The sequence below is a fragment of the Schistocerca americana genome, chromosome 9 (genome assembly GCF_021461395.2).
Source record: "Schistocerca americana isolate TAMUIC-IGC-003095 chromosome 9, iqSchAmer2.1, whole genome shotgun sequence".
In the NCBI taxonomy this organism is placed as follows: domain Eukaryota; kingdom Metazoa; phylum Arthropoda; class Insecta; order Orthoptera; family Acrididae; genus Schistocerca; species Schistocerca americana.
In genome coordinates, this window is record NC_060127.1 from 204,220,072 (window position 1) to 204,246,590 (window position 26,519).

At 43.0% G+C, this 26,519-nt stretch overlaps 1 non-coding gene across 1 annotated transcript; it reads right to left on the reverse strand.

Annotated features, from left to right (window-relative positions):
* Positions 1 to 21,277: 21,277 nt before the first annotated feature.
* Positions 21,278 to 21,350, reverse strand: Trnaf-gaa. The gene has a single exon. It is a non-coding gene; the product is annotated as a tRNA-Phe (tRNA).
* Between the last annotated feature and the right edge of the window lie 5,169 nt (positions 21,351 to 26,519).

The following is a 26,519-nucleotide window of genomic DNA, read 5'->3' on the forward strand; positions in this document are numbered from 1 at the left end:
TAAGGAAAGGTGGGCAGCAAAACCCAATTCTTACTTTTCGACTCAAATGCTCTGAATCCACAGACTTATCGACTAGAAGGAAGGTGTTAAGGTGTCCTTCTCAGATCGCATCCCTCCTGTTCTTCATGGATTTTTCTTGTCACTAAAAGCAACATGTTTGGACAATTGACACATCAGTGACGAGTGATTAAGTACTTTGCACCAATGAGCTATGCGGTTAAGTTTCCTAGTAACTTTGTGGAAATTTTCTCATATGATTATCTGTCGTTATGTTTTGTCGTTAGCAAATGTGATTTTGCTAACATCATGGTATCTCCACTACAATAATGTGTTTATTTTAGTGTATTTCATGTGTGACAGTCTATTTGTTGTTCTTTTCCCGTCTGTATGGATGAATATAGATACTAAAAGTCATCCAGAAAAAAACAAACGTTAGAATAAAATTATCCAGATTTGTGGATCAAGTGCAAACGTTAATCCTCTCTATCTCCAGACCTCCATATTGGCGCTCACTATTTTGTTCCCACAAGCAGCTGAGTTACATGCATCTACTCAGCTACCCTTCTGCAAAACGGAATGACTAACGCTTTTTCCGTAGTCGCTTGGAACCCTTTGCCTGCCAGCGATCTACAGTAAGATATTCCTAGAAGGGAATATAGTTCATTTGCATTATCTACGAAGGGCATTTAACAATTAAAGAGACAAATTAATAGGGATATAAGACATTTTGTACGTGGAGTTTTGTATTTTCATAACTTTAAGCTGGCATCACTGGGATGGGACGCGAACAGCTGACAGATAAAAACTGTTTTATTTATCCAGAATGAGATTTTCACTCTGCAGCGGAGTGTGCGCTGATATGAAACTTTCTGGCAGATTAAAACTGTGTGGCCGACCGAGACTCGAACTCGGGACCTCTGCCTTTCGCGGGCAAGTGCTCTACCATCTGAGCTACCGAAGCACGACTCACGCCCGGTCCTCACAGCTTTACTTCTGCCAGTATCTCGTCTCCTACCTTCCAAACTTTACAGAAGCTCGCCAGTATCTCGTCTCCTACCTTCCAAACTTTACAGAAGCTCGCAGGAGAGTTTCTGTAAAGTTTGGAAGGTAGGAGACGAGATACTGGAAGAAGTAAAGCTGTGAGGACCGGGCGTGAGTCGTGCTTCGGTAGCTCAGATGGTAGAGCACTTGCGCGCGAAAGGCAAAGGTCCCGAGTTATTCGAGCCCTCGCGGACTTCCTACGCCATAGAAGAACAGACGTTGCACTATTGCAAGAAGTGGTTACGACTAAAATAAACCAGATACCAGGATATGCGCCAATCACAAATATAGACCCAGAATCCCAATGCGGTACGGCAATAATGGTACGGAACGGGATCGACTTTGGCGGGACTACAATGTTGTCAAGCGGCCGAGGGATAGCGCTAAACATACAAAAGACGCTCTTTATTACGCACCTTCTGGCACAGACAACAAGCGAGCAAGAAGCAACTTCTATAATGAAGAAGTAGCCGAACTGCTGATGCAGAACAATAATAACATCATCATTGGAGGAGATTTTAACTGTGTCGCCGCAGCTGAAGACCAAATACCTGTAGCAAACATGTGCCCAGAACTGCAAGAACTGATCCGACGACTGAAAATAGAAGATTCGTGGCGCCTTCTCCATCCAACACACACTGAATTTACATACCACCACAAAAATGGTAAAAGCAGACTGGACCGTATATATATCAGCAGAGCAGCAACTAAAAATGTAGCGCACGTCGAAGTCTATCCTGTCATCTTTTCGGACCACTGCAGCTACGAATGCAGCCTGCATCTCCAAAAAGGAAAGAACGTCAGCAAAAGAAGCACGTGGAAGCTAAATACGGAACACCTGCAGGACGCGGAACTGCGCAAGCAAATAGTGGAAACGTGGCAAGAATGCCTGGCACAGCGCGCACGCTACAGCAGCACGACCGAGTGGTGGCTGGCACGAGCGAAGCCGACAATGCGCAGCCTGTTGATAAGATACAGCGCGGAAAAGTCATTCTGGAGGCGAACCACGGCCGAGTTCTACCAGCAGTGCCTGAAAGACGCACTCGACGCACCAGCAGACGACCAGCAATACCTGCCGCGAGTGAGGAGAATCAAGGCAAAACTCCTTCGAATAAAGAAACAGCAAATAAGAGGCGTCCTCACCAGAAGTAAAACATATGTCGAGGTGGATGAAGAGCCACTCACCATGCACCACCTAAATAGGGAAAGGGAGAGAGGCGCAGGAAAGTGCGTAAGTGAGCTTCAGGACAAGCAGGGAAAGACGCTCACGACGAAAACGGAGTTAACAAAACACATCGAGGACTATTTCCGAGACATGTTCCGTCGAGAAGCGACAGACGACGCGGCAACTGCTGAAATCCTACAGCAGACGAGGAGCGTGCTCACAGACGCAGACAGGGCGTTGCTGACAGAAAATGTCGACGTGGATGACATCAAAGAAACGATGAGGATCAGCACAAGAGGAAGAGCACCCGGCGCCGACGGCATCCCGCTCGAGTTCTACATTGCATATTGGGACGTGCTAGGTGGGCAATTCGCGGAAATGGTGAACGAGATACTCGATGGGGCGGAAATTCCACCTGGGCTGACCGAAGGGACCATAACACTCATCCCTAAGAAGAGAGCCGCCCGCCGCATTGAAGAGTTTCGTCCGATTACGCTCCTCAACGCCGACTATAAAATAATAGCGAAATGCATCGCAAACAACCTGAAATCGGTGATGAGGAAAGTCATCAGTCCGTGGCAAACATGTGCGGTACCAGGAAAAAATATATTTGACGCCACATGCACCTACAGGGACATAATAGCACAGGCAGCCACCACCAGAAGCGCAGGTGCCATAATTTCGGTGGACTTCAACAAAGCCTTCGACAGGATCGACCACAAATATCTCGTAGAGACACTAAACAGACTCGGGTTTGGGCAAAAATTCATCACAATCATCCAGAAGATACGAAGCACGGCGAGATCGACAGTAATAATGAATAGTTGGGAAACAAAACTGATAAAACTGGACAGATCCGTGAGGCAAGGCTGTCCATTGTCAATCGCTCTATTCGCTATAGCACTGGACCCGTGGCTGCGGAAAATCACAAACGACATCAGAGGCTTCTCCGTAGCAGGCAAAGCAGTAGCATGTATAGCATACGCTGACGACCTAGGCATCTTTATTGAAGACCAGGAAGATATTGGGAGAGTAGAAACCATCATGAATACATTCCAAAAAGCGTCAGGCGCCCAAACCAACCCCAGAAAAACAGTGCTACTGCCAATAGGGAATCAACGACTCAAACCAGACAGCCAGTGGTATAAAATAGGAGAAAGCCATAAAGGTCTTGGAATATATATATACAGTCTTGTCCACTTAGAATGGCCGAATACTACTGGAGGGACGTGCTACACACCATGAGAGGTCTCTCCAGACAGCACGCGAACCGGAAGCTAACAATCCACCAGAAAACAGAACTGATAAACACGACGATCCTGTCGAAAGCTTGGTACCTGGCGCAAATCTTAAGCATCCCGACAGAAATTGCGCGAGCACTAACGAGCGCAGTGTACTACCTGTTGTGGCGTCGAAATATATTCAAAGTGGCGCAAGCAACGTGCTCGCTGCCAACGAAAGAAGGGGGACTAGGTCTAGTTGATATAAAGACCAAATGTGCAGCCCTTCTACTGAAACGAACGCTCGCCATCCAGGACAAAAACCCTGACAGCGTCACAGCCAAGATAATTGGAAGATACAAGCCCGCATCACAAGAAGCGCCTGTCGACACGAGGCACATTCCCTTCAGAATGCGACACGTCAGGCTGCACTACGCCAACAAAAGTTACGTTCTGGACACCGTGGCGAACCCCAGCCACAGAACAGCCGAGAGAATATACTGGGCTCTCAGGGGGAAGCCGGCAAAAAACAAAATTGAACACAAACTCCCGCAATACAATTGGAAACAAATATGGGGGAACGTCTCGGAAAACGTGTTGCCTAAACATGCGAAGGAGACACGGTACAAAATAATTAACAGAACGGTACCAACCAACCAAAGACTGGCGGAGATAAAACTCGTCGCAAGTGACAAGTGTGACGTATGTGGCATGACCGACACCCTCGAGCACCGATTCACGTGCGGGAATGCCACCAACATCTGGGAAGCGTGCCAGCAGATGGTGGCCCACATCAACAGAACGGCGCCGGGAAGCATCACAGTGGAAGCAATCACCGCCCCAGACTGCAACCCATTTCGACGGCCCAAGCGACTGGCGACTCTCTGGATCCTCGCCATGACGGCACACGCCATCGTAGCGCGGAGGCAGACCGACCAGCTGGCCTTCCTGATGGACCTCTGGGAGGAGAACAAGACAGCCCAGCAGCACAGGCGATACCGCGAGAACTTCAGAAACTTCCTGCAGATTCCACTGCAGACAGCAATCGCCAGAGTCCTCCCCAGCCTGTGACCCTCAGCACCGCCACCAGCCACCTCACCACACTCACCACAAGAATAACGTGTGCAGTGATAGTGAACAAGTGCAACAAACAAGATAACGTGCTTTCTCTTCTCGCATCAAATAGTGAAGTATAGTAGTATAAAGCGTTCTTCTTAGTGAAATCAGTGATACAAAGTGCTTCTCACCAAACATCTGTCATGCTCGCAGCCAAAACAGTGTCAAAAGTTTGCACAGTAGTACTACCAGTTTTTTTTCTTAATTAACTTTTCTTTCATTATCTGTACTATACTGAATAGGAAACAAGCATTACTTAGTGGAAAGTGCCAACTACTCATTATTATTATTATTAGATTCTTTTTAAAATGATTTCCTTTACTTTGTGCCTATAAAATTCTATTGAGTACTCACACTATCCTTTCTGCTTCTCTTATGTAATATGACAAAATTTTCTCTCTTCTTCAATTTAGGTATATTCTGTAGTATATGGAAAAAAAAGTTTCTTCCACTTCTGCTCCACCTACCATGGTGACGTTTCCCCCATACTGTCCCACTTAACAGTGTAAATAGAGGAAGAGATCAAACCAGAATACACAATGTGCCTGTGGCATCACAAGTGCATCACATACAGAAACATAAACTCAAAATCAATGCATCGATGCCAAATATAAACTGTTATGCCTGTCCTGCAATGTCTACCCCCCTCAAAAAAAAAAAAAAAAAAAAAAAAAGACGGCAAATGGCCATGTAAAAGGGTTTAAGGAACAAACAATAAGAGAAAAACGAAAAAGGAAAATACAAAAACGAAAACATATAAAATGACAGTAATATTAACCAACACTAGGAATATAATAGATTAATAGAATAAAATGTCTTTTTTTTAATGTATCGTCGTTAATTTATTTAAATAAATATATATGGTTTAAAAAAAAAAGAAGTTCAAGTCTCGGTCGGGCACAATGTTTTATTTGTGTTCTCAGTATTGTGTTTAACGATGGAGTTTCTGCTGGAAGTTTCCACGTTACTTGAACAATTTTCAGTGATCCGTTTTACACTTTCTTAAGGCGAAAAACAGGCTAAAATCGTTTGCCGAATGATTTTACAGTATGGTGAAAGTTGTGTGAAGTGCAGAAATTTGTTAGAAGTGGGTAGAGCAATTCAGAAATGGTCGAAACTAAGTGAATAAGGAGCAATGTCCTGGACGGCATATTGAAGTGTCAGCTCCTCCGTTTGACATCCACATGGATGACATTATTCTTTAACACCGACATATTACAGTTGAAAATACAGAAAAAAACAGTTGCAGTGAGTATTGGCGCGGTTCATAACATTGTCAGTAACAAGCTCAAGTACAGCAAATCAAGCACAAGCTGGGTTCCGGAAGAGTTAACGCAACAACACAAGGAAACATGACTCAAAGTGTCTACACTCTTGATATAACGCTTTGGAAGAGAAGATGACGCTTCTCTAAATAAGATTTTAGCGTGTGATGAAACGGGGCTTCACCATTTTGAAACAGAATCCAAAAGACAAAGAATGGAACTGAGCCACACCAGTTCAACTGTCCGAAAGAAATTCGTAATGCAAGCATTAGTGGGAAAAGTCGTGTTGACCATCTTTTAAGATGTCGAAGGTGTCGTCTTTTGTGATTATTTGGACGATCAGCGTACAATAAACAGTGCCTCCTACTCAGACATGCTGTCGAACAAAGTAAACCCAGCAATGAGAGAACATGTCAAGGAAAAGGCTTGAGACTGCTACATGATAATGCTCGCTCCCACACCTGCCAGCTGACCCAAGAAACCATTGAAAAAATGCGTTGCAAGATACTATCTCATTCCCTAAAGTCCAGATGGGAGCCGGCCGGGGTGGCCGAGCGGTTCTAGGCGCTACAGTCTGGAACCGCGCGACCGCTACGGTCGCAGGTTAGAATCCTGCCTAGGGCATGGATGTGTGTGATGTCCTTAGGTTAGTTAGGTTTAAGTAGTTCCAAGTTCTAGGGGACTGATGACCTCAGAAGTTAAGTCCCATAGTGCTCAGAGCCATTTGAACCATTTTGAACCAGATAGGACTTCCTCAGATTTTCATTTATTTTGACCACTCAATGAGGCATTATGTGGAAAAACGTTGAGCAACAACGAGCAGGACAATGAATTTGTGGTGAAGTGGCTCAAACAACAAGACAAATACTTCTTTGCATCGTGTATAACGAAACTAGTTCGCCATCGAGAAATGTGTGTCAAATTGGAGGGGATTATGTTCAGAAGGAGTAAAAGTCTTTGTGAAAATACATTTTTTTCTACATCAATTCGTCTCTTTAATCACTGAATCTCCCTGGTTATAGACTTGTAACGTATTATTCTCTGGCCACAAATGTGTGGTCTTATTGCGGCCATCGTCTACGATAAGGCAAGGAGGCTTCCTCCAGCCTCGAATTGACGTCGCAGTCCTCCTGAATGGGCGGTGGTCTGTCCATGAGAGGCTGACCCGTGACTGAGTGGCGGCTGGTGTTTTGCAACACGCACTCCAGAGAAACTACCAAAGCTCGCGACATCGATGAGAGGCAGCTCGTGGGCTGTACAGCTAGTGCGTTATTTCAGTGTAGTTCATTACCCGAGAATACTCGGTCGTTCGCCATCAACCGAGTTACTTCTCATAGTACGTAAAACTGATGGAATACCAAAAATGCGTTCCCATGCGTGGTCATAGATTTTGGGTTAAACCATCCCGCTCCTCGGTAGTATAATGGTTAGGATCCTCGCTTGTCACGCGGGAGACCTGGTTTCGATTCCCGGCCGGGGAGAAATTTTCGCCCTTACAATCAAATGGTTCAAATGGCTCTAGGCACTACGGTGTAAGGGGTTCGCTATGTAAGAGGTTTACTGTTCACTACCCTACTGGAGCAAATGTAATTTCGATGTATTGCTCAAGCGCTGCCTGCGATATAAACATCTCTGCTGCAATAGAATCGCAGGTCAGAGCAGTGTCGGCAACAGTAACAATCGCTCGCTCCTACAGAGCAGTCGCAATAGTTCGTTGTTATGGAGCAGTCGTAGTAGCTCACCGCTACAGTACAGTTGCTAAGAGCAATAGCGATCGCCGCTGGTGCAGCGCAGTTCATTGGCATGTAGTGTAAGGTAAACTTTATTATTCTTCATCGCCATGCGAGTACTTAAATTTGTTGTATGAGGTGTTAATATGAATTTGTTCCAATCTTTTTATGATTTGTCAGCACTAATTAAGTCAGACTTATTATGTTCAACTTTTTATGTAATGGTTTGCAGAAATGTTTTCAATGATAAGGTTTTTCAGAACATAATTTTTTACTAGTCATTTACTTGAATTTAAATATTTTACATATTTTTCCAGATCATAGTCGTGTGTTCTTTAATAATCAGAGGACCAGCTATGCAGCTGTGGCAACAAGCAAAGTCAGTTTTTTTTCTAATAGTGCAAATCCCAGACAAATGTTGTTCAGTAGTAGTAGATAGGCCAGCATTGCACTAACCTGTGCCATTTAGGAGCAGATATATAGACAGCGACACTATTATGATGTAAGAATTTCTTTAGTTTATTCAAGTTGATTTCACAGGGCCATGACGTAGCGCTGCTTACGTTCAACATTTATCAGTTTCGATTCTCAGTCAAATTTGTACCCGGAAATTTTTATATACGGGAAGGTTACAATGGGACTTAACATCTGAGGTCATCAGTCCCCTAGACTTAGAACTACTTAAACCTAACTAACCTAAGGACATCACACACATCCATACCCGAGGCAGCATTCGAACCTGCGACCGTAGCAGCAGCGGGGTTCCGGACTGAAGCGCCTACAACCGCTCAGCCACACCGGCCGGCGCCCTTAACAATCCCATCATCAGTGTGTAACATGCAGTGTCTTTTAGTTTGGTTGTGGTCTTCAGTCCTGAGACTGGTTTGATGCAGCTCTCCACGCTACCCTATTCTGTGCAAGCTTCCTCATCTCCCAGTTCTTACTGCAACCTACATCCTTCTGAATCTGTATAGTGTATTCATCTCTTGGTCTCCCTCTACGGTTTTTACCCTCCACGCTGCCCTCCAATACAAAATTGGTGATCCCTTGATGCCTCAGAACATGTCCTACCAACCGGTCCCTTCTTTTTGTCAAGTTGTGCCACAAACTCCTCTTCTCCCCAATTCTATAGAATACCTTCTCATTACTTATATGATCTACCCATCTAATCTTCAGCATTCTTCTGTAGCACCACATTTCGAAAGCTTCTATTCCCTTCTTGTCCAAACTATTTATCGTCCATGTTTCACTTCCATACATGGCTACACTCCATACAAATACTTTCAGAAACGACTTCCTGACACTTGCATCTATACTCGATGTTAACAAATTTCTCTTCTTCAGAAACGCTTTCCTTGCCATTGCCAGTCTACATTTTATATCCTCTCTACTTCGACCATAATCAGTTATTTTGCTCCCCAAATAGCAAAACTCCTTTACTACTTTAAGTGTCTCATTTCCTAATCTAATTCCCGCAGCATCATCCGATTTAATTCGAGTACATTCCATTATCCTCGTTTTGCTTTTGTTGATGTGCATCTTATATGTTCAGAAAAGAGGCATAAGAATAATAACTAAAAATAGTAGTCGAGTTCATTGTAAAATGTTCAAATGTATGGGTCAAATTCGTAAGAGACCAAACTGCTGAGGTCATCGGTCCCTAGACTTACACGCTACCTAAACTGACGTATGCTGAGAACAACACGCGCACCCATGCCCGAGGGAGGACTCGAACCTGCGGCGGGAGTGGCCGCCCGAGTCGCGACGTGGGCCTCTAACCGCGCGGCAGGCGCTCATTGTATAGATCTACTCGAAACATTGGGGATTTTAACTGCTCCAGTTGTATTGCACACATGAAAAATAACGTTGGTAATTACTGCACAAACAGTTCCGTCCATGAACATGGAAGAAGAGCTAAGCTCAACTTACATTTATCAAGCAAAAGTAAACATAAAACTCAAAACAGCATTTTCTACCAAGAGATAAAGCAGTACAATAAATTACCAAAAGAGGTTAAAGAAATATCAAAAGTACACTTCTTTAAAAAGGCAGCTAACAAGTACCTGTTGTGCAATGCATTGTCTACATTGAAGGATTACTTAGATAAAACCGGGTTGGGGGTTTCGTAAAAGAAATTTATAGAAGTAAATAATTATAATCATTATAAAACATCCAACATTCCACATAACAGGTCCACACTGTGTTTTTTTCCTTTTTTTTCCTTTTCTAGAAAAATTTTCCCCCAAGCTATGCATAGTACAATACCAACACCTCTTCTTCTTTCTGGACTCAACATCTCACTCATTAAAGGGGGGATGTTGACTCAGTTTTTCAGGGTAGCAAACGGGAAGTTGCGGTACAGAAAATGGCCCAGAGATCACCAGTGTGTGTGTGTGAGTTTGTTTGTGTATGTTGTGAACGAAGTATCGTAAACAATGTGTATGGTATGTGCAGTGTCTGATAGTGAGATGTGAGTGAACAGTGTGGCATTACGTTATTTAATAAGTTATTTGTAAAAAAATGTATTGCATACGTGGAGGAAATCTAATGATGCTCTCTAACTAGAAGGCTGTAAATGGATGTCTATACAAATTAGCTTATTTTAAATTGGTCTAAACTTGTAAACAGTTTGACATGTCTTATATCCTTGTAAAAAGAGATCTACGGATCAGTACAGGTACTACTACTACTACCACCACCACCACTACTACTATTACTAAGGTCTTCTAGGCGAGTGTCACCGTTTAATGGGTATCCAGGCGCTCAACAAAAGACCTCATATTAAGTTGTAGAGGCAAATACTGTAGCTACAATTAATTTCATTAATTTCAATAAATCTAATAAGTGACATCTAATTGCAAGTAGATAGCAAGGCTAGGGTTGAGTAAGCGAAGGAATAGTACAACATTAGCAAACATATCCGGTTTATGTGTTTTTCATCTACACTCAGTATTCTCCAAGACAGTGTTGTATACATACAAAAATACAAGTGGCGTTCAGAAAGTTTCCGTTTGGGGGTTTCTGCAGCGTATATTCAATTTAGCGCGACTCCGATGCATGTATATAAGCATCGACATGTAGGCAAGGGATATGCGCGTGGTAAATGCGGAAACGTGAACTATGGCGACTTTAGTGCTAACTGCGTCCAGACAGGATCAACCTGCTGTTATGTTTTTCTTGGCTACCAAAGGACACACAGCGGTAGACGTCCATCGGAGAATGAAGAATGTGTATGGCGCAGCAAATCTGTCGAAAAGCATCATTGTGAAGTGGTGCGTGAAAAGTGGTGCTGGTGCATCACGACAACGCAGGCCCCATATCGCAAACGTCCTCATGCAGAAGTTACGCCAGCTCAAGTGGGAGACTCTCGAGCACCCGTCCTATAGTTAGAGGTCTGCGCGGATAAGAAAAGTGCAATCCGGATCCGCACCGCATCCGCAAGGTCCTAATCCGCAACCGCATCCGCATCCACAGCAATTAATCCGCATCCGCAAGTTCCTTATCCGCATATATTTAAGTTTTGTATGAGTAATTAATAGTAATAGACAGTAGTACTTAGAATTATGGTATGTAATGACATAATTATTGTTAGGGTGCCATTTCTGCGACAACTTAACTACTTTCGACTTCTTAAATCAGAGGAAATGCTCTACACCTACTCTAAAGCAGACCATTCCAAACAGGAAAGCATTGGCTCTCCGGAACACACACAGTAGTGGCTCGGATCTCGTGAGACTGGAAACGCTATTTAAAAAAATAAAATTCAGTGTAATAGTATTAAATGATGAAAATACGTGTATAGAAACAATTATATTTCACTGCTCTTGTGCCAAGGCAGCTGAAAATGACGATGGTTTTAAACCGTTACTAGCACATTGCATCATTTACCGACTGTTTTTTTGTACTCACTGCTTGGATGTGTCAAATTTTGAAGCCATTCATGTCAGCTGATGATTACATTATAGCTTACGCGTTCAGTCCTCGTCATTTCCAGGTGCAAATATTCACAGTATTAGGCCTACACTGCAAAAAGCTGGCGCACCTGTGAAAAAGTTAAAGTGCCAGCAATAATTGACGTTGTCTGGAAGAAATAACTCGTCTTCCGAAGAGTGACAACAAAATCACTGGTTATAGAAATTAATTAGTCCAATTAGTTTTAGCTAAAAATACGATTCAAATCTCGAACCTCACCTTTTGGCTGATTTATCGAATTAAGACCTAGCGATAAATGAAATGTCTGTTTCATTCTCAACCAAAGAAAGTTTTTCACACTTTAAAACATCCTCAACATCGGTCAAAATTACTAAGACAAAATTTGCAGTAGATTTCGCAGGTAATACTTTCAATGTTAAAAAATAATTTTTTTCAGAGTTTAATGGAACTGCAAACGATTTCAAGATGTCTATATACAAACCACTGTCCCATAACTTCAAATGTTAGGCATTGTTCCCTGTTAAGCAATACCGAGTTACAGTTAAAATGTTCAATTTTCTTACGAATTTCAGCCCTTATCTTTATTAATTGGCTGGTAAATTAAAAGACACATGATTATTTTGGATGATTTGAATATTTTGTAAGCTTTCAATGTGATCAGAATAATCTTTCACGGGCCATCGCAGTCACAGCTTGTTGGTGGTCGCGAGCCGTAGTTTGAAGTCCCACTTGTAATTAATTACAAGGCCCGCCGTGCCACCGCTCCGGCCGGGCTGTTTCACTGTTCACAAAGAGAGACAATGCTCGGCGGCTGCAAATGTTACTGTAGAGCACGCTAAAATTTAGGTAGGCGCTTATGAGATCATCATTACCTAGTTTAATAATACTGACGTGTTAGCTGTTGAATGTTCTTGTTGCGAAGAGTAAAAACTTACAATTGAGCTCTTTAGTATGAAAAGTAGAATAAACTAATTGCTTGTTAAATATTTCCTTCTTTTACCTAATGCTACTTAAATGTTCTTGTTGGGAATAGTAAAAATACTAACAATATGTCGAGGAAATTCTTTACTATAAATATTACAATAAAAACTCACAGGATTCAGATTAAATATTTTCATCTTCTGCTTGCTTCTGATTCAAATTCTGTAAAAGAAAGAATCAGATGGAAAAAAATTGTAACTAATTGAGATAAGCAAAAAAAAAAAAAAAAAAAAATAAGTTAAGTAAGAGAAGCTGTACAAGTACCTTTTTACTCTGGAAGATTACTATGCAGGAACATGATGTCATCAATCGTCTGTGGCTTCAAAGGCGTGCGTCGGTCCTGCATCATTTGTCCCGCGGTGGAGAAGCTTCTCTCAGACGGCGCGCTGGACGCTGGAATGCAGTGCACGAAGTATGCGAGTTAGGAACGACGAGGATAGACGTTTTCACGTCCATGCCACCAAGCTATCAAGTCGATGCCTTCCGAAAATTGGACTTTATCCTTTGTAAATCTGAGAATTTCATCTGGCGCAAAGTCATGATCTCTCGTCGATTCATCTTCTGAGGATTCTTGTTTTCTCCTTATCTTTTAACTGTGGACAATTTCTCGCAACATAATTTTTCGCTTCCTTTACAACTTCGTCTTTTTCGGCACTGCTAAGAAATTTTAGGTTTTTATATTTTGGATTCAAAAACGTTGCAAGTTTATGCGTTACTGTTATGTCCCATTTGCTAATTAAAATAGATTTGGCAGTACTCTTTAAATCTATCATAAATGGGCTGTCGCCATCATTTTTTTCAAGGAAGGAGAGAAGTTTTAACTTCCACAACACACAAAAATAAAGCGTAGGGGTTTGGAGGCTTCGAGATCACAAGAAGCTATTTTAAATGGTGTCAGAAAGGTTATTATACCTTCCAACATCCTCTTTTCTATAGAATCAATCAAATTATCTTGATTTTTCTCTGACAAAATTGACAGAACTTCAAACCATTGTGAATTGATAGACTCAAACATATCCAATTTACTGTTCCATCGTGTGACCGAGCGAGGTGGCGCAGTGGTTAGACACTGGACTCGCATTCGGGAGGACGACGGTTCAATCCCGCGTCCGGCCATCCTGATTTAGGTTTTCCGTGATTTCCCTAAATCACTCCAGGCAAATGCCGGGATGGTTCCTCTGAAAAGGGCACGGCCGACTTCCTTCCCCATCCTTCCCTAATCCGATGAGACCGATGACCACGCTGTCTGGTCTCCTTCCCCAAACCAACCAACCAACCAACCATCGTGTGTCTATATCTCCTTTCAATGACTTCTGAAGGCGATTCTGAAGACCAGATCTTTTAAAGAAAGTTGTGATAGCTCGACACGAATTTATTAGTCGCTGCACGTCACTCTTCTCATCATTCGCGTCTCCTCGAGTCGTGTGCTCCAGCACAGTATTAGGAATGTGTGCTGAGCACGAGAGCCTCTTGTATTGGCGAAGTGCTGCCACAATTTCAGGACCTCTATCCGTAACGAACACGATGTTATCCACAGCACTGAATAAATCGAACGACCGTAGTATCTTAATTAATTCAAGTTTAATGTTTTCTCCTGTTTTTAATCTTACTCTCAAAATTTCTGGTGCACAACACTCGATCCTCAAGTTTCACTTCTTCATAATTAACATAATATGCAGTCACTCCCATGTAGTTTATTTTACGGTACGAATCAGTCCATAAATCGACAGTTAGTGCTCCACCTATATCTATGAATATATTCTTCATTTCTGCGGAGACAGTTTCACAAAAAAGATCGGCCGTTTCCTTGAAATTTCTGGATATGGTGGTTGGATGAGGTAGCAGTTCCTTGGCACTCACTGCACCGTACTTGGCCCCTACATCAATAAGAAACTGTGCCGTCTCGAGAAACCCAGATCCACACGCAACTTCGAATGGTAAAATATCTTTGCTGACAAGATTGATAAGTTTTTCTGTCGCGGCTGTCTTCAAATTTGGCGGAACTTCAGGAACTTTCACGTCTCTCTCGGTATTTAAATAACTAATTAGCTACTTTGTCCAGCCTCACACGAGTATTTTACCAAATTTGAAGTTCCACTTTTGTGTCCAGTGTAGGAATATGCTTTTTTACATGCAAAACAAGCCACTATATCTTTTATCTTTTCGTTGCCATCAAATACGTATCCGAATTTTTTCCAAATTGGCGATTTCAATTTGTTTTCCTTCACTAATGTAAAATTATCTTTTTTCACCTTACACGAAATTGTATCCATCGATATGGTGTTCAGTTGAAGTAAGAACTCTCACTGATATTTGCTACGATGCACGTTGTCACTCGGTCAGTACAAAGCGCTAACTGAAGGCAGCGGAAAACTGCAACGGGCACCTGACTGGTAGACAGTGGGCAGGTTTGCCACCCAGAGAGCACTTCACAGGCCACACAAAAGACACGGTCGCGGAAACGGATTAGGCGCAGGTCTCTTGTGTACAGCTACGTCGGTCGTAGCCAGGGGCAGAGGTCAACAGACATCCGCTCTACCCGGGCCCTGCGAGGTTCCAAGAATGTCAACAGACTTGAAGTTTTCAACTAACATTGCAACATACGCACTGGGCAGATGCCTTGCTCATTATCCGCAGATGGCCCGCAGATATCCGCGCCGGTCGCTATTTTATCCGCCAAGTAACAAATACCGCGGATATCCGCATCCGCGCAGACCTCTGCCTATAGCCCTAATTATCACGCCTTCGGTCCCTTAAACAGGGTCGACGATTCCTGTGGGACGAGGATGTCCAGCACGCAATTGCCGACTTCTTGACGCAGCAGGCCACAGAGTTTTACCGAACGGCTATCTCCAACCTGGTGCGTCGGTGGGGTGATTGCTTCAATGCTCACTAAGATTTTGCTTGATCGTCACACCGATTCTGGACTGCACGGCCTTCGAACGAAAACTTTTTGGCCGCCCCTTATAATTACGTGAGGTGATATGCTTGTTCCCTGTAGTGTTGTGATGTCGTCAGTCTACTTCACGTCATGGTACTGTACAATCCTTGAATTTCAATTCGTTAGTGACAGTTGACAGCGTATTTTGAAAAATGAAGAAACCGCAGGACAGTTGCTTAAACCACAATCTTTTACTGGGTACACGACCGGTTTCGGAACCCTTAAAATTCCATCATCTGTTGTAGAAAATAAAATCACTAGCTCATCTGAGGTCATCCTCACCCCAATGTCGTCATGGACCCAACACGGACGTGTTCAGTTGTGGCTACCCCTTGACAGTATGCACATCACTATTATGTATCAACTTGCTGCAATTGTAGCAATCACGCAAGCAGGTTTATCCATGTCCCAAATTGAGAAACCATGTGTCATGTGTATAGAGGGAGTGCAACACACGCTTCACCACCAGAAGACAACAGACAGCAGTAGGGCCCTACCACCACCAGGATGACCTCGCAAAACAACTAAAAATGATGAAAAGTTCACCAGAATTACTAGTAAGAAAAACAGATTCAAAACAGCAGCACAACTTCGCCCAGAATTGGTAGAAATGAACAAAAAAAAGTCTGTTGCAACAGTAAAAAAGGGTAGCTTGAACGAAAGAATGGTAGAAAGGAAATCTCTTTTGAAGACCACAGATAAAAAGAAGAATCTCGAAAGGGCTGAGAAACGTAGCATGTGGACACATGAACAGTTAAAGAAGGTTTTATTTCACAGATTAATCGGAATTCGAGATTTTTATTACCAGAGGGAGGACATTTGTTCGTAGATTTGAAGGAAACAGGGTGGCCCAGCAGTGTATTCTACCTGCAGTTAAAACACGGTGGTGCGGCTTGTATTATGGTTGGAGGATGTTTTGAATGGGACAAAGTTGCCGATATTGTAGAGATAGAAGGGTGTATGGACCAGAAGAACTACTACCGCACACTTCATTATTGTACGACACCATGTGGATTGCGCATAATGCTGAACGGGTTTACACTACAACAGGATAATGAACCAAGACATTCGTCGCGTTCTGTAAGAAGTAAATTGCCTCAAAGGATAAATAAAAGGTACAGAACGATACGTTGTGGCAGTCCCAAAGCTCTGATCGTAATCCCATTGAAATGGTCTGGGATAAAGTGGACAGACGAGACAGCGGACAGACGAGACGTATCCGGAAAGTTCACAAAACAAGCAACGTGCATCTTTGGAATGTCGTTAAGGATGTGTCCAATCAAACAGACTCCCAACACCTGCAAAAATTTATTGACCGCATGCCTCGAATTTGTGAGGCAGTCATTAAATCCAAGGGAGGATACTTTCATGAAAGTAAAATATAATTTTTATGATTGCATAACTTATGCTTAAGAGTTTATAGTTATATTTTTGGAGAAATAAAGTTTTATTTGCGTCATTTTGAGGTACCAGATAACAGTCATGGTTTACTGAAATTAATGAGCGGTATTCTAGCCGGGTGGTAGTGTTTAGTGAACGACTTGGCGAGTGTTTCATTGAAACCAATAAATTATATTTGTTTCCGGGCGAACATGAGCGTGGTGTCTTTTGTGTCACTCTTTCCCTATTGACTGTGAAATGTGTTCTTCTTTTGTTGTTGTGGAGTTTAGCAGTGGAAGGTGCAAGGTGCCAGTTGGAGGCGGAATAAGAACTGTTAGCGGAGTACACATTCCAGCCCAGTGGTCGTATTCCGGGATCTTTCTTAATGTGAGGTTCTGGTCAAGACCGACGCAAGAACAGATTGTTTTTACTTAATTTTCATCCCTGAAGTATGTAGATTGCGCCTGCAAAAGGTTATTTGATTGGGAAAGTTGCACGGAACGGTGTGCTGGCCGAAATACAGGCAGCAGTAGCCGCTCGATGAATTAGTTCAAGAAATGATTCAACCAGTGTACGAACTTCTATCCCATTAAGATTTGCTGTAAAGATATATTGGAGCCAATACACAAAATGACGACGAGAGCTCCAAGGCATGCGTTTGGAAACCGGTACTGAAACATCTTCATTGCGCGGCTAAAGCTGTTGAAATAGCAGCATACTGCAGGTATATTCAACGAAGGTTATTCATCTATCCTGAAGACCATGAACGTGTTAGGAAGCGTGATAGGAACGGACAGCAAACACTTCGCGGATTTATCTTACAGGAAACGCGTGGCAGCCACGGGGCAAGGAATATCTCAGTTTCTTAAAAGAGATGGACTGAGAAAATACAGCACCAAATTCAGAACCAGAGGAAGAGGAAGGGTCCCTGGACCGCAGATTAACCATAAGTTTTGAAAAAACGTATTTTTTATTACTCCAAATTTCAAACGCATTTTTCTCGAACCAACATTTTCCAGCGCGCAAACCGCTCTATAGCCTCGGCAGGTTAACGGATTAATTTCATTTTTAAGTAAAAGGTAATAAATTTAGAGTACCTTACTGAGAGCTTTTTTCATTAGAATTTTAAATAATTATTTAAACACCTGAACCTTGAAATACTTGCCGAAAAACTGACGTATTTTTCAAACAGAGTACCATTTCTTTTTTTCCGAGGTATTTTTCAAAACGCCATTGTGATGAGCCAACAAATTCACTCTAATTTAAGAATTTCTTAAGGGTTTCAGAAATAGCCACGAGTCTAGATAAAGCTTCGCGTAAACTAGCACGCACCGCGAGGCGCGTAGTTTGATAAAGGCTTAAAAAAAAAAAAAAAAGTGGCTCTGAGCACTATAGGACTTAACTGCTGAGGTCAAGAGTCCCCTAGAACTTAGAACTACATAAACCTAACTAACGTAAGGACATCACACACACCCATGCCCGAGGCAGGATTCTAACGTGCGACCGCAGCAGTCGCGCGGTTCCAGACTGTAGCGCCTAGAACCGCTCGGCCACTTCGGCCGGCCTATAAAGGCTGCACCCACCATTGTTAAATTCTTAAGATATAATTTTTTTTTCATAGAAGAACCCATGTATAATAAAGTGGTAAACACCCATTTCAATAAAAAACATCCTTGAATGAAAAAAATTAGGCTACACCCCGTTTTCGTGCCTCTCGACCAGAACTTCTCCTTAAAAGTTATTGAATTGCGACACGATTTTTATTTATTGACTTTGGGGTCTTGAGTTTACCTCTGTCTCGTGAGTCGAAGCGACGCTGCTGATGATTGTCTACACTGATTGGGTAGTGTGGCAGTGCAGAGTACTCCAGGTCCGCCAGTAAAATCCTCAGTAAGATTTGTGGAGCAGTGCGCCTCGTGATTTGTTTTGCTGGCTCACTGTGCTGACTTCTGGCCGCGAGCGCGGGCGGGACTCGGCGCGACGCTACGATACCTCCAATCAACGAACAAAAGGAACGTTTTAGAATATTACTGCTATCTTATCAGTCACGGTGCTTTTCCACTGTATAGAGATGTTAGTTGATTTTCTATGCCACGAAAGTACCGGATACGTCAACAGCTGATGCAGTGCACCGAGCGATGTAGCGCAGTGGTTACCACACCGGACTCCCATTCGGGAGGGCGTTCGTTCAAATACACATCCGGTCATCCAGGTATAGGTTTTCTGCGATTTCCCTAAATCGCTCCAGGCAAATGCTCGCATGGTTCCTTTGACGGATATGGCTGAATTCCTTCCCCGTACTTAAAAATAAACATTCCAAACGTGTGGGCCTTCTCCAATGACATCGGTGTCGACGGAGCCTTGAACCAAAATCTTACTTCCCTCCTTCGCTGCTGGGCTAGCAGGTGTTAGTGGTTACTTGTTCCGAAACTTGACACGCTAGTACACGACTCAGGTTTAGGAGAATTGTAGACAGTGCTGTTGACAAGCAAAGGCAATTAGTGTTCAGACACTAATGCACTAGACACAGACTGAAACTGAAGGCAGCAAAGCAAATTAAGAAACTCTGAAATCTAGTCAGTGACGCTGAGATACACCTGGAATCGCTAAAAGTAAGAACGCCCGGGACCCAATGAAATCCGTATTAGATTCTACACCGAATTTGCGGATGAGTTTGCCCATTTTTAACGATAATCTACTGTAGACCACTCGGGATGAAAATCGCGCCAAGTAGCTGTAAGAAAGCACAGGACACGCACGTCCGCAAGAAGTGTAGCAGAAGTGATCCACACAACTACCGTCCAATACCCCTGACATCCATTTGTTATCGAATCTTAGAGCGTATTCTGAGCTTAAACACAATGAGGTATCTCAAACAGAGTGATATCTTCCATGCCAACCAGCACGGATTCCGAAAACATCGATCATGTGAAAACTAGCTCAAACGTTTGTCACATGACATCCTGAAAGCCATGGACGGAAACAGTCACGTAGATGCAGTATTTCTGGACTTCCCCCCCCCCCCCCCCCCAAAAAAAAAGACCAGTATGGCAATTACTTTCATTGTCGAGAGTACGACAGTACGGGCATTAAGCGAAGTTTGGGCCTTGGTTGAGAATTTCTTGGTAGGGAGGACACAGCATGCTGTACTGGGCGCAGAGTCATGGTGTCACGTGGAAGTAAGTTCAGGTGCGCACAAGGGAAGTGGGATACGAAACGTTGGGCTTGCCAGGAAATCCATTCCACCATGTCGTAATAGCCTTCACTGTTACGATGATTGATAAATTAACTATCTAGGTGGGCTACTGTTCCAACAAAAAAATCAACAATGGAATGCAGAATTCTTGATTTCTGGAAAGCATTTCATTCAGCACTACACCTACGCTTTTTATCAAAAGCACAATCCTACAGAGTATCAAGTAAGATTTCTGACTGGACTGAGGACTTCTTGGTACACCGGACGCACATCTTATCTCCAATGCAGAGTGATCAACAGACGTAGAAATAGCTTCGACGGTGACTTAGGGAAGTGGGTTGGGACCCTTGCTGTTCATGTATTATATTAATGGCCTTGTAGATAGTATTAATATTATCTCAGACTTTTTGCGGATCAGGCAATTATCTATAATAAAATACTGTCTGCAAAAAAAGCTGCACAGATATTCAGCCAGATCTCGATAACAGCATTTCAGAGTGGCGCAGAGAATAACTTACATTAAATTTTCAGAAATGTAAAATTGTGCCCTCCACAAAACGAAAAAACGTAGTATACCGTGGCTTTAATGTCAATAGGTTGCAAGTGTAATCGGCCAACTCATACAAATACCCGTGTGTAAGATTATGTAGCGATATGAAATGGAATGATCACACAGGCTCAGTCTTGGGTTTATTGCTAGAATTCTGGGGAAATGCAGTCAGTCTACAAAGAAGATTGCTTGCAAATCACACGTGCGAACCCGTTTTAGAAAAACGTTCAAGTGTGTGGGACCAGTAACAAAGAACACAATCAGGGGACTTCGAACGTAGGCAGGGAATGGCAGAACGAATGGTCACAGGTTTGTTTGACCCGTGCCGTGGAAGAATGCCACAAAGACGCGAAGAGCCTGAACTGACAGTCGCTTGAAGATAGAGGTAAACTACTCCGAGAAAGCCTACTTACAAAGTTTCAAGAACAAGCTGTAAATGATGAATCTAGGAATTTACTACAAATCCCTACGTCACGCTCCGTGGGGATCGTGAGGGTAAGATTAAATTAATTATAGCACGCAAAGAGGAATTTAAGCATTCTTCCCGGATGAATGGAATGGGAAGAAGCTAGTAATAACTGGTACAATGGGAAACAATGTTGCGCACTTCCCAGTGCTTTCCAGAATATTTGTGTAGACGCGTGCCAATCGAATGTAAGTGGAAACACAGCTATCTATTGTGGATGGTTGAATTTGCTTCTCTGTAGCAACTGTCAGTAAGATATTGGTGGCGGCATATTTGGACGCCATTAAAATGAATGCCGAAACCCGGGATCGAACCAGGGACCTTTAGATCTTCAGTCTAACGCTCTCCCAACTGAGCTATTTCGGCTCACGCAAAGCAGAGAGGATGCCATCACACGAACGCGCCAGAAGGTGCGTTTCTACTTAGCTGACTGGCTCGTGAGCCGCTCACTGAATGCTTTGAATGCAGGTATGTTTGGCATCAACGGTGGACCACCTGCTGTCGGTTTTTGGGGTATCAGAAAGAGGCGCTGAGGTTCAGTATCGTTGGGGACGATCTCGCAGTCATCTGCGGCTCTACGTGCTCATGAGCAATGGTACACTTGAAGATGGCGTAAATTATCCCTAGAAAGCGTACTTAAAAAGTTTCAAGAACGAGCTTTAAATGACGAGTCCAGGAATATACGAGGGCTATTCAGAAAGTAGGGAACGTTCTGACATTAAAAACAAAAAAGCTAAGTACAAGAAATACGTTTTATTATATACATCTCAAAGAGCGAATGACATACTACTTTTCCACATAATCATCAAACACACTGAGGCACTCAACATAGCGGTGGACAAGCTTTGAAAGACCTTTGTAGTAAAATTCTGCCGCCTAAGACTTCAGCCAGTGAGTCACGCCCGCCTGGAGTTCCGCGTCGTCATCAAAGCGCTGCGTTGCAAGCCAGTTCCTCATCTTGGAAAACAAGTGGAAGTCGCCTGGTGCAAGATCGGGCCTGGAGGGCGGATGAGGGAAAATTTCCCATTTGAATGAATTAAGGAGTTCTTTAGTGCGGTTTGCCGTGTGAGGTCGAAAACTGCCGTGCAAAAACAAAATTTTGGATGTCAGCTTTGCTCGGCGTTTGTTTTGAACTGCTCTTCCAAGGCTGTGCAAAGTTTTACAGTACCGGGCATAATTTATGGTTGTCCCGCGTTCGATAAAATCAATAAGAAGCACACCTTGCCTATCCCAAAAGAGTGTCGCCATCAACCTCCTTGGTGACAAGGTTTGCAAACATTTTCTTGGTTTTTGAGGGACCTTGTGTGCCCCCACTCCATGGACTGTAATTTTGTCTCGCAATTGTTTCACCCAAGTCTAGTCACCGTTTACGATTCGATCCAGTAATGAATCACCATGTTTGTGGTAGACCTCCAGAAATATCAACGTTGCCCCCATTCGCTGTTCTTTATGGTGCTCTGTAAGCATTTTGGGCACCCATCATGCACAAAATTTGCGATAGCGTAGCTTTAGAGTGACAATTTCAAACAACAAAGTACGTGAAACTTGTGAAAAAGAAAGCGAAAGCTCCGCTGCTGTGCAGCGACAGTTTTCACGAATCGCTTCCTCAACTTCAGCGACAAGATCGTCAGTCACAATGCTCGGGCGTCCACTATTCTGTTCATCATGAACGTTGGTTCGGCCATTTTTAAACCGAATGCACCATTTCCGGACGGAACATTCACTCATTACGTTGTTTCCGTACACTTCGCACAGTTCACGATAAAGATCTATAGGTTTTAGGATTTTTGCCAACAAAAACTGTATCACAGGCCGCACCTCACAACTGGCGGGATTTTCGATTGCAGCGCACATTTCAAATTCGAATGTCGAAAAAAAAAAACAGACGCGCAGAGACGTTCCCGATGTGACGAATGGATGCCGACTGAGCTGCCGAACAGTCCGGAACCGCGCTGCTGCTACGGTCGCAGGTTCGAATCCTGCCTCGGGCATGGATGTGTGTGATGTCCTTAGGTTAGTTAGGTTTAAGTAGTTCTAAGTTCCAGGGGACTGGTGACCTCAGAAGTTAAGTCCCATAGTGCTCAGAGCCATCTGAACCATTTGAGCTGCCGAGCACGCACATACCAAAGCATACGCGATCGGCGCGCGCCGAGCGGTGTCAAACGGAAACTTTCTGAGGACCCCTTGTACAACGCCCAACGTAACGGTCCAGTTCTTCCCCAGGAATGATCGTGTGCGCACTAACCACAAGCACATACATATTCTACAGCTCATTTAGGCTGCGATCACTGTGACACTGACAACGATCGCCAGACGCTGTTCCCAGAGATCGCCCGATAACATCTGCCAACAGCTTGCCCCCGTGGATACGATCTTCTCCGTAACTTTTCAGCGGGATCAAGAAGGCTAGGTATCAATTATAACCCATATCTGTCTCGAGAAGAACGTGGCGAGTACTGCACACTCTCTCCTCAGCTGCTGGAATAACCAGGCAAGTGTTACAAATACATGAGATAAAGAGAGAAACGTTCTATTACATAATCGACATGATTCATGGTGAGATCGAAATGCAAGATTACAGACACACTGCACAACTTCAAATCAATTCAGCAAAACACAAATATATCAAGTAAGCTTCAATGACTGTCATTCGGCAAAGGCCGAAAGGCAAATATAAATTTTATAATAAGATTCTTTAAGTAACTAAAGCAATGAAACATGAAAACGCATACAACAAATTTGCAGACCACCTCATACAACAGAATCATGACCCTACTGGCATAAAAATACAATTAAACAGGAACAATAATTGGTAGATAGTTAATACCCGTCTGCCACAATCCAAAAAAGATCCACTACAGTAAAATTAAGCATCAAAATTGATACACTCCACTTTTCTCACTTGAACACACACTTTGTTGTATTATATTATATGAGCCTCAAATTTTCGATACCAAGTTTGCCTGTATGACATGCTGCGTTTTAAAGTATAGACTTGAGTCTGAAATGGTTAGGGACGAACGAAACTTTCATAACGTAAGATTCAATTATTATAAAATTTTTGAGTTGTTCGAAATCTGTAGCTTCCAATCAAGTAGTTATTTCAGAATAAGATTCCGAGACATATGCCTGGCATTACAGCTCCCTTTCTCAGGGTGCCACGAGCTCCTTATTTTTATTTATTTTTTTAAAATGGTTTTAGGGCGCAAAACTGCTACGGTCATTAGCGCCCAGTCTGTGACTTAGGAAAAGGCAGAAATGGGAACGAAATTCAAAAATTGGAGAAACTAAAAATAGAAGGAAAGCTTAAAAAACCACTATAGAAGGGGGTTGGTTGTCCCCAAAAAGAGCTTCAAATGGCTGACGTCATCTCACTGGCACTAATAAACTCGAGAACGCGATCGGCTGAGCGCGTGTCATCTGCTAAAATGGAAGATATATCAGGCGACAGCTGCAGACGGACGCGTAACGGAGTAAAACAGGGGCACTCAAGTAAAAGGTGGCGTCCACAGCTGAGAGCAGTGGGGACACAGTGGAGGAGGATCGCCGCTTAAAAGACGTCGATGGCTAAAAAGACAGTGCCCTATCCGGAGTCTAGTTAAAATTACCTCCTCCCGACGACGAGTTCGGGAGGAAGAGGTCCAAGCACAGGCAAGAGCTTTCACGTCCCGCAATTTATTATTGGGAAGTGTCGACCAATGTGCGTGCCATAAAAGAGTAACACGACGACATAAAACACTCCGTAGATCGGCGAAGGGAATCGTGCGAGCTCCTTCTTTCCTGTACTAATCTTCTAAATTTCTCACAATCCACGTTTTAAGTCAGGGAACGTCGACTAATTAGGTCGAAGAAAGCAAACGAATCTAAATTCCGCCGACTGTCGCCTTAAGTCTGTACGTTCGGGAGACGAGATCGGTGGCACCGTGGCTGCGCACTTATGTATATATTTTTGAGCAAATAGATGTTGACGTTTTGAAATGCTTTTATCACACTTTACTTGTGCTTATGCTTTCAATAAGTAAGACATTTAATCTTACTGTTCACTTTGCTTGCAAAGTGTGCAAAATCTTACATATTCGAGGAATAACGCATTTTTATATTGTTCAAATTGTTATAGAGATCTGTAATTATACTTGAATATCATCAGCAGTCGGCGCGCGGCGCGCTCGTGTGTGTGTGTGTGTGTGTGTGTGTGTGTGTGTGTGTGTGTGTGCGTGTGTTTGTATGTGCCCGATAAAAAGTAAAAGTTTTATCAAGGAATTTACTTTCAAGATTTGCCCCTCCGTCACCGTATTTGGTAGTCATGTGCGCAGACATAAGAGAAGTTGCTAACATTAAGTGATACACCGTAATAATAAACATCTTCGTCCTCTCTTCCAAATGACTGAAATGGCTCTGAGCACTATGGGACTTAACATCTGAGGTCATCAGTCCCCTAGAACTTAGAACTACTTAAAGCTAACTAATCTAAGGACATCACACACATCCATGCCCGAGGCAGGATTCGAACCTGCAACCGTAGCGGTCGCGCGGTTCCAGACTGTAGCGTCTAGAACTACTCGATCACAACGGCCAGCGTGTCCTCTCTTCCTAAAATGGTTTGGCGGAGATTATTTTTATTAGGTGTTCGTGTTATTTAGTAGCTGAATACAGTTTTAGAGAGCCACAGTTCCGATTACAACAGTCCCGTTTCGTTGTTAACATTGACTATGTTGAATCATTTTCATAATGGCCGATTATAAATTATATTTTTCTACATCTACATGGATAGTTTGCAAATCACATTTAAGTGCCTGGCACAGGGTTCATCGAACCAACATCACAATTCTCTATCATTCCAATCCTGTATAGCGCGCGGAAAGAACGAACACCTATATCTTTCCGTACGAGCTCTGATTTCCCTTATTTTGTCGTGGTAATCGTTCCTCCCTATGTAGGTCGGTGTCAACAAAATATTTTCGCATTCGGAGGAGAAAGTTGTTGATTGGAATTTCGTGAGAAGATTTCGTCGCAACGAAAAACGTCTTTCTTAATTATGTCCAGCCCAAATTTTGTATCATTTCTGTGACACTCTCTCCCATATTTCGCAATAGTACAAAACGTGCTGCCCTTCTTTGAACTTTTTCGATGTAATCCTTCAGTCCTATCTGGTAAGGATCCCACACCGCGCAGCAGTATTCTAAAAGAGGACGGACAAGCGTAGTGTAGGCAGTCTCCTTAGCAGGTCTGTTACACTTTCTAGTTGTCCTGCCAATGAAACGCAGTCTTTGGTTAGCCTTCCCTACAACATTTTCCAGTTCCTTCCAATTTAAGTTGTTCGTAATTGTAATACCTAGGTATTTAGTTAAATTTACGGCTTTTAGATTAGACTGATTTATCGTGTAGCCGAAGTTTAACGAGTTCCCTTTAGCACTCAAGTGGATGACCTCACACTTTTCGTTATTTATGGTCAACTGCCAATTTTCGCAGCATTGAGATATCTTTTCTAAATCGTTTTACAAGTTGTTTTGATCTTCTGATGACTTTATTAGTCGA